Below are 9,414 nucleotides of genomic sequence, written 5' to 3' on the forward strand. Positions count from 1 at the left end.
CCATATCCCACTCACATCTTCTTTGGTTTTTATAAGGTTAGGGACAAGAACATCCTTTTTTGACACATAGTATGTACCAAGACTTGTCTCAAAGGCTTATGACATGGGATCAAATTGATATACATTAGCCCATTCATCTAAGAGAAAATTAGGTATCTCTACTAGAGAAGTTGCAGGATAATGCAATTCATATTGATGAGATTAGGGGTGTAAGATTAAATATGATGGAGGGCTAAAGGCTTTGCTCTGATTGAATTCTTGGACCCATCTCTTGTTCTAAAAAACATGTATGACCAATCAGAAGATATGTAACCACCCATTTGTGTAGTGAAATCTCTTAAAAGAAAAATGGCAAAGTGTGGCTTGACTTTAGCAATGGATGTATCTTGAGTTACACTACAACTAGAACATGCATGTAGGGCCATTTCCACATTCCTAGGGATCTATACAATCTTGATAGTACTATTATCCAACTATATTACATCCCTAACAATGGGCTTATATTTCATTTCTAACACATCAATAATACACTTAGGGATCACTGAGCTACTAGCCCCTGAATCAATCATGCAATTGTGGAGTAGCTTATCTCCTATAATTAGAGAAACATAAAATGTAGGAGGTCTAACCTTTTTACTTGTTTCTACCTCCTTTAATGGTTGTACTAGGCTTATGGCACTTTCCATGCTAGGTGGTTGATCCATTGATTCAATGCTTTTCAACTCCGATTGCAATAGCCTCTTTTGCATGGGTATAGTAGCAACAACATTTCACATGGAAATATTCACATTTGTCATCTTCATCTATTCTACCACACTAAATGAGGCACTAGGTACTTTGGTAGGAGCCTTGGGAACTGCATGTGTAGGAGGTTGAGATGGGACAACTTGGGGACTATTCACATCTCCTCTATAATTACTCTATTTTTATTGTAGAGGAGCATTGGCTTGATCATCTATTTCTTGTACATGAGGCACTACATTTGATGTTGAAGCTTGATTAGGAGGAGAAAGGGTAGCATCTTCAATAGCTCTTCTTTTGCTCCAAGTGTTGTGAGCAATGGAATCTTGGTTTACATTACAATGTTCCTCCACCTGATGATTCATAAAGGAGCAATCACCCTATCCTCGCATTTATGAGGCATCTTTGGATTGATTCTTATTGTATGATTGTCCTACTTCAAGCTCTTGAGTGGTCAAAACCAAATAAGATTCAGCCTTTTGACACATGTAATAGGCATAGGAGTAATTATAGGAGGGACAAAAATATTGATCTTGGGCCATATTGTTTTGAGAGACTATGGCCCTACTGTGGTTTGCATTTGAGGTAGAGGCATGAGTGTTTTACTTATTCTAATCAAAAGAATTGTTTCCATAGTTATGATTTGGAGGCCTACAATTGTTCAAAGTTTGAGATTGGAATTGATGAGCCTTACTACTTTGAGCTTGCTATCTTTCCAATGTCACCACTTTGTTGCCCAACCTTTGCATCATAGAGAAGCTATCTTCCAATTTCTTCTCTTGGCCTTGCAATCTTTTATCTATGTTGAACATCATAGATTGCATCATCTCCTTGATTTCATCTATTCCATTTGAAGATGTGGAAGCTTGAGGGACTAGAGGAAGGGATTGTGATGTGGAAGTTACAAGAATAGGGGCCATTATTGGTTGGTGATTTGGGACATTAGGGAAGAAAATCATAGGAGGCCTTGGGGCTAACTTTCCTCCTTGTATCAATATGTTTTCTGCCCTTATTGTGATTTCATAAGAATTAGGTAAAGTGTCTCCTCACATGGTTTGGATTGTGGTGGAAATGTCACCATTATAAGCTTTGAGGTAGTGTAAGAAGGAATAACCAGTAGTAGGCTTCACTAAAGTAGGTATTATGTCCCATGTTTTCTAAAATCTATAATTGAAATCAGTGATACATTCATAGGGGACTCTTTTTATACTATTTAGTTGTTGTAAAAGTGAAAAAAAAACACTTTTGTCTACAAAGTGTTTGCATAATCCTACTCCTAATCCATCCCAATCTATTATAGAACCATGTGATAGACTTTTGTACCATTGTAGGGCTTTTGCTTTTAAAGATGAAGCTAGGAGTCTAATGGCCACATCATCTTCTATAATACCATGGATATTATAGACATTTTCAACCTCTTGAATATGTTCTAAGGGAGAGACAAGAGTTTCACCAGTAAATTTAGGTATACTTTTGAGTGCAACTACTAGTATGTCATCTATTTGGGCCAATAAAAAGGAACTTCCACCATTAAAGGTGGCAAAAGCATGAGCTCTAGCCATATAAACAAGTAGTCTATTAATATGAGTTGATGGCTTTCTAGATTGAGATATCACAACAAGAGGAGTGGAAATTGACCTTGCAAGGGTATGTATTTCTTTTGTACTCCTCTCTGGTGATAGAGACAACCTAGTCTTTCTTCTTCTAGGATTTGAAAATGAGAGTTCTTGATATTGAAAATTACTTATAGAATATGCCCTTGTTTTAGCTTTGGGCATGAATCATATAAACTTCAATCTAAAACCAGATATGAAGGGTGTAGAGTTGCCAAGTGCTTGTGGAAATAAGCCTCTTAAGGCCTAGAATGCTAAGAGAAACACTATCTTCTTAGCATCAACATGAAATCTTCTTGAACTTAGTCCCACCAAGCATGCCAAAAATTGTTGTCACAAAATTTTGCACCCTTGTCTAAATTTTTTACCTAAGGACAACCTTGTGAAACATGGAAACAACTTCCAAGCTATGGGACTTGAACTATTAGGTTGAGTCTCCAGAGAAATCTAGCTTCCTTTACTATCAGGATGCACCTAACTACTCTTAGAGAGGAAAAGGGAGAAGGAATGCATGGAAGCAAATCTACCTATTCTAACCTAAGGGTTGATGCACCAAAATAGAGTGTTCAAACTAATCTCTATCCATACATGACCTTTTGAACCATCATGACACCAAAAGATATACACATTCAGACTTGTTTTAATCTAACAATCACATGCAAATCAGAAAACCTAAATAAATGGTGCAAGGGAGAAGAGGATTCACTTATATATCATTTATAGGCCAAAGAGAGATATAGTCATGCAAGATTATAGAGATCCATAATACACTAATGAGAGGAAAATAGGTCCATGCACAATGCATCAATGTCTGAAGAGATAAGGTAGAATGCCATATAGGTTCAAAGGAAAAGGGAATTTACAATGAATTTGTAGAGTAATATGAAGAAAATAGAGAAGATTCCACCTTAACAAAATTTACAAAAACTTTCTTTATAGCTCAAGCATAACTAAGATATTTTCTATCCTAAACCAAACTCAACCATTACCATTTAAGACTACAAAGAACAATCATGCAGATCTGGAGAAAATCTGATCTTGGTATGGATTCAAATATAATGAAATCAAATATTTTTCCCAAATAGAGCCTTGAGAAGACATAACACCACCATTAAGTCATTTTGACCAAGTAGATGGATAAAACCAAAGATGGTGGAGTGTTTTCCTTCATTCACTAGATGTGGCATTCATTTGGAAGTGGTTGGAAATGATCATGAACATCGGATTGTGTAAGAAAACATTTCTTCTTCATAGTTGGCTCAACAAATCAGAAAAGTCAATAGGTCAACTAAATTTTGCAACTAAGATGGGCCACATGGGCCAATAATCTTATTTCATTTTTCCTATAGAAGATCGATGGTCATTGTGCCTAGGTAAAAGTATAGAGTTGTGTCACCTTTTAGGCTAACTTATCAGAACAACTAAATTTGATTATTTCTATCCAAAATTTAGTTTTTTTAAAACATATGATCTAGATAAATTCATTCTAGCTAAATTATATATGATCTCACACTTTTCCAATTGGAAATGTCTATTAAATTCATGTTTTATACTAGTTTGTATCCAATTACTAAAGAAATAAAATTATTCCAAAAAAGTGGCATTTCAATAACTCTTACTATTTTTAATGGTATTTTTTTAATAATATATAAATACCATTTTATAGAGCTCAGAGTCAAGAATAAACTCATGTAGAGTTTATAGTATTTTAATTAGATATAGTATATTGAAATTAAAAAATCCACAACCATGTATTTTAACACTCAAAAAGATGTCGATTTTGAGAAAGAAAAAAATATTAATTCATATCAAAAAAATATAAAAATTATATGACATTTTAGAGGAGAGAGTCCTCTTCTAGAATGTATAATTTTTCTCCTTGTTTGAATAGATTTGTTTTGAAAAATGTGGTGGGAGATGAAAATTATCAATTTTAGGTGAGTTGAAATTTCAATCCTTATAAAAGAGAAAATATAGTTCTAAAGCCAATTTTTATTTTTGATTGTTCTACATATATATGTTACCTATAACATAGTCTGAACTCAAAGGAAAATAAGTTTATTTTCATATATTTTTGTGGTGGGAACTAGACCCCTAATTTTTAGCATTTTTTAGCACCTAAAAAGTTATCTATAAAAATTAGGAAAATATATCAATTCTTATTCCAAATAATTATTAAAAATTATAATCCTAAAATTCATCCATTTCTACACATTTCATTAGTTTACTTAATTTCTAAATTCAAAATAATAATACCAATTTTATGTCATTAAAGGTGAATAATTATACTTTTGTTAGCCTTTTCCTTTACAAAAGGGTGACAAAGGCTTGTGCTTTAACCCTCCTACCCTATTCAATATCTTGGGCCCATGGGCTACTCAATAGGACTTAGCATCCAAATGAAACCACTTTTAAATCTTGGTGGCTCCACTTTTCCATGCATCAAGTAGGTGCATTACCACATTCCTTAACTTTTAGACACTTTCACAATGTGATGAAGTGCCATCCATTGATCTATGAAAGATCAAAAGTAAGATCTGGCACCCTTTGAAATAGCTTACCCCACATGTTTCTCAAGCATAATATTAGAACCAAGCAAAATTCCCTTTACGACCTTACAAGATGTGGAAACTTCGTAAGATCTTACATCTTCATTTTCTAGCCTTGAGATCCTATGATTCCCCAATCTTATAATATCCTCTAAATTTTGTAGCATCTTATCACTAACATTTCTCCCTCCTAATGCTATGGTTTCTTGATCTTATGACTCCTTGATCTTACAAGTTTGGTGTAACATCATAAACCTTATGTTTCACATCCTTGACTCTACGCCATATTGTAACATCATAAACCTTATATTTCACTTTACCAATTCTACGATGACCTTTGACATTATTTTGATATTACGATCTTATGATGGACCCCTTGTCACAGCATCTTACCTTTATAATTTTGGCTCCTTGATCTGATGACCACTATAACATTGCAACACTTCACCTTTCCTCACATGATCTTATGTACTTTCATAGCATCATAGGCCCTTGACTTTCGGCTCATAACCTCATGATATTATATTTCCATGGTATTTAAAAATTAAAAAGTATGGGAAGTGGTTGTTTAACCTTTAATTTCAAATGTGGTTATTTTTGTGGGAGGGAAAATTTGGCCAAAAGGTCTCAAAATATAAAGTATATGAAACATAAATAAACTATTGCAATGGGATAGGTTGAGACCTCACATCCTCCCTCCCTAGGCATGAAGCTTCTCCTAGAGTTCATCAAAAATTTAAGGGTACTATAATCTCATTGAACCACATTCTCTGATGATTTTTTTGATCCACTTTCTTGACACTCCATGCCTTAATGAGATTGGTTCTATAGATTTACTTCTTGGCTAGAGTCCATCTCATTCTTTCTCTTCCCTTAAGTGTAGAGTCTCTTCCCTAGAAGGAAGAGGGATACACATGTAGTCTGAGCTGCATGTGCTAGTACATTGTTATGCACTTTGGGGTGATAAGGGGAGAAATTTTGTGAGAGTAGGTAATTATTTTGTATGTTTTGTGAAGGCAGATTTCTTTTCATGTATTTGGCTTCTCCTTATGGTTTTAGGCACACCTTCACCCATTATATTGGTTGCTATGGAAACAAGTTGTATAAGCTCAAAAAGGTTGTTAAATGTTGTATCATGTAATTATTGTTTTATATGGTTGTGCTTGATTTTTACCTAGTTGGTCTTGGTTCTCCAAGCTCGGTGGGTGGTCTCATAGAGACCTAGGTTGGGAGGTGAGCTCTCCATGGTTTTCAGTTTTTTTCTATAGCTTCCATATGGATTTTTGTTGAAGAAAAGCTTGGAAGATTTCATTTTCTATTGGGATTGCAATATGATTTATTATGAATATTTGTAAAGATCACATGTAGATCTTCATATATGTAAATCTTTTTTTGTTGTAAGATCCAAATGATTGTAATATTGGAAGAGACATGTCAAGGTTGTGAATATGTTTCACTTTAAATATTTCCTAGAATATGATTAGATGTATTTGAAAATTTGTAGCAATAACCTATAACTGATTTATATGGTTTCTTAAAGTGTTTCAAATTTTAATTTTATAATTATTATTCAGTAGTATGTGTGTGTGTGTCTTGTTTGAAATTTGTGCAATGATAGCATTGATGGCAACATAGATGAAAAACATCTAGTTCCAATAATACCAACTACAAAATGTTGTTAACCTTTATTTTCAAATCGTCTTCATTAATCATTCTCCCTCATTGATATATCTCAATGTGCTTTACATCAAACTATCTTTCCATGTTGTACTTTCTCTTGCTATACTTCTTCCAAACATGTTGTACTTGTTCTTACTTATTTTTCATGTTGTACTTCTCCCCCATTGACATCAATTTCAAAGGTTTCAGCAACCATCAAACTTTGCAATATTTATTTTGTACTTAGCTCAAGTGTACAAAGACACTATTCAAAAGAAACATCCAAAAAAATTCCTAGATGACTTTGTCTATTATAGATACTCCCCGACAGAGGAAGCATCAATACTCAGTCCAAATAAACAATAATTCTCTATTACACTAGATTGATGCATTCTTGCATCTTCTACTCTAATGTAGGAAGGGGCATAACCCTTAGCATACCTCACAAATGCTGAAAAGTCTCTTTGTAAAGTAGTTTAATGAAAATATCTACAATCTTTTCTTTAGTGCTCACATACTACAATCTAATTTCCTTTTCTACAAATTTCTCTCTCAACATGTGATACTTGATAGAAATGTGCTCGGTCTTAGAATGCAACACTAGATTCTTAGACATATTTAGTATGCTTGTGTTATCACAATGTATAACAGTAGGTTAAATTCTATCTTTATATTCTTTGACATCTACTTCATCTAAACAACTTGATTACAATTTTTTATTGCTACAACATATTTTTCTCCTATTGTACTTTGTGAGGTATAATTCTTCTTCTTGCTTAGCCAAGAAACTAATCTTCCTCTGAGAAAGAAGGCTTAACCGCTAGTGCTCTTTTTGTCATCCATATTGCCTACCCAATCAGCATCAGTATAAGCATGTAGAGAGAAATCATTAGATTTATCATACAACAATCCAAACATAGTTGTTCCTTTTAGGTATCTAAATATTCTTTTGACTACTACATAATGTGCTTCTCTAGGATCAACTTGGAATCTTACAACAATTCTAACTCTATTTCCTATATCTGGCCTTGTGTGAGTCAAATATTGCAAAGCTTTGATCATAGATCTATACTTCTTCTACTCAACAATAGGTGTCTCATCCTTTATAGATAACTTGTTTCCAGTTACTATAGGTGTTCCAATGGGTTTACATGTTTCCAAACTAAATATTTTCAGTAAATCTTACAATTATTTAGTCTAAGAAATAAATATTCCTTCTTTATCCTACACAATCTATAATCCTACAAAATATTTCATTTCTCCTATCATACTCATTTCAAATTCTTTCTTCATTTCTTCTAAAAAATTGTCACTTTCATCATCATTTCCTCCAAATATGATATCATCAAAAAATATTACCAAAATCATTAATCCATCATCAATTAATTTCTAATAGATATTACTATCTGCCATACCTTTTCTATATCCAAGCTTTGTCAAATGCTTGTCTAACCTTGCATATCAAGTTCTGGGTGCTTTCTTTAAGTCATAAAACTCTTTCTTCAATCTATATACTATGTCTTGTCATTTTTTAAAGGACAACCTTCAAGTTGTTCAATATATATCTCTTCTTCAAGTTCTTCATTCAAAAATACTAACTTGACATCCATCTGATATACTTTGAATTTCTTATATGTTGCATATGCTAAGAATAACCTTAATATTTCTATTATTGTCATAGGAGGATAGGTTTCATCATAGTCTATTCCTTCTTGCTATGAGTAATCTTTACATACCAATCTTGCCTTGTTCCTTACAACTTCACCTTGTTCATTCATCTTGTTCCTAAATACCCATTTAGTTCCTATCACATTCTTGTCTATTATCTAGGGACCAATTCCCATGTCTCATTCTTTACTATCTAGTCAAATTCCTCTTTCATAGCTTGCTTCCAATAGTCAACTTTACATGCTTCATCTACATTCTTAGGTGAAACTTGAGATATCAAATATAGTTCTTCATTGATTCTGCTTCTTTTCATCACACCTTTATGTTTGCTTTTGATGATTCACTTGGGCAAATGATTCTTTGTCATATTCTTACCCAAAGTAGGAATTTTTATCTCAACTCTTGGCTTTGTTGTAGGTTTGAGTTTTTTTCCTTCCTTATCTCTCCTTCATTCTGCAAATCATTATTTGTCTCAAGGAATACTTCATCACTCCTTGGTTTAGTAACAACATCATCATCTAAATTGTAATCAACTATTTTTTCTTGTATCCTAGATTTCTCATCAACTCTCACATTTACACGTTCCACAATAGTATTAGTTTTGAGATTATAACATCTATAAGCCTTTATTTTCAATGAATAACCAAGAAACATACCTTCATCACTTCTAGCATCAAACTTACCAATATCATCATCTCTATTGATATAATATGTACCACTAAAAATTCTAATATACTTATCTATAGGTCAGTGACCAAACCATAGTTCATAAGGGGTCTTGTTTTTGTCTTTCCTCACTTGCACTTTGTTCATAGTGTAGACTATTGTATTCACATCTTCTTTCCAAAACATCTTGGATACATCATTCTTAGCTAACATAGCTCTTGCTACTTCTATGAATGACCTATTTCTTCTCTCTGCTATATCATTCTATTCAAGAGTCATCCACTCAACTCTTTCTTCTACTCTAGGATCATATCTCTGTTCTTCAATCTAATTCCCATTCTACAAATCATTGCTAATGATAACTTCCACATTTTCATGGTTAGCTTTTGGATCAACAATCTCTTCTACTGCTTTCTTTTCCTTAACCATTTCAAGATCATTATCACAATCTTTCAAGAATCTTTCCATGCTTTTTTTAAATTCTTCATCTCCATCAAAAAGAAAAATCTTTCTAGATT

The sequence above is a fragment of the Cupressus sempervirens genome, chromosome 3 (assembly GCF_028749045.1).
Source record: "Cupressus sempervirens isolate cs-2001-9-10 chromosome 3, ASM2874904v1, whole genome shotgun sequence".
Lineage (NCBI taxonomy): Eukaryota > Viridiplantae > Streptophyta > Pinopsida > Cupressales > Cupressaceae > Cupressus > Cupressus sempervirens.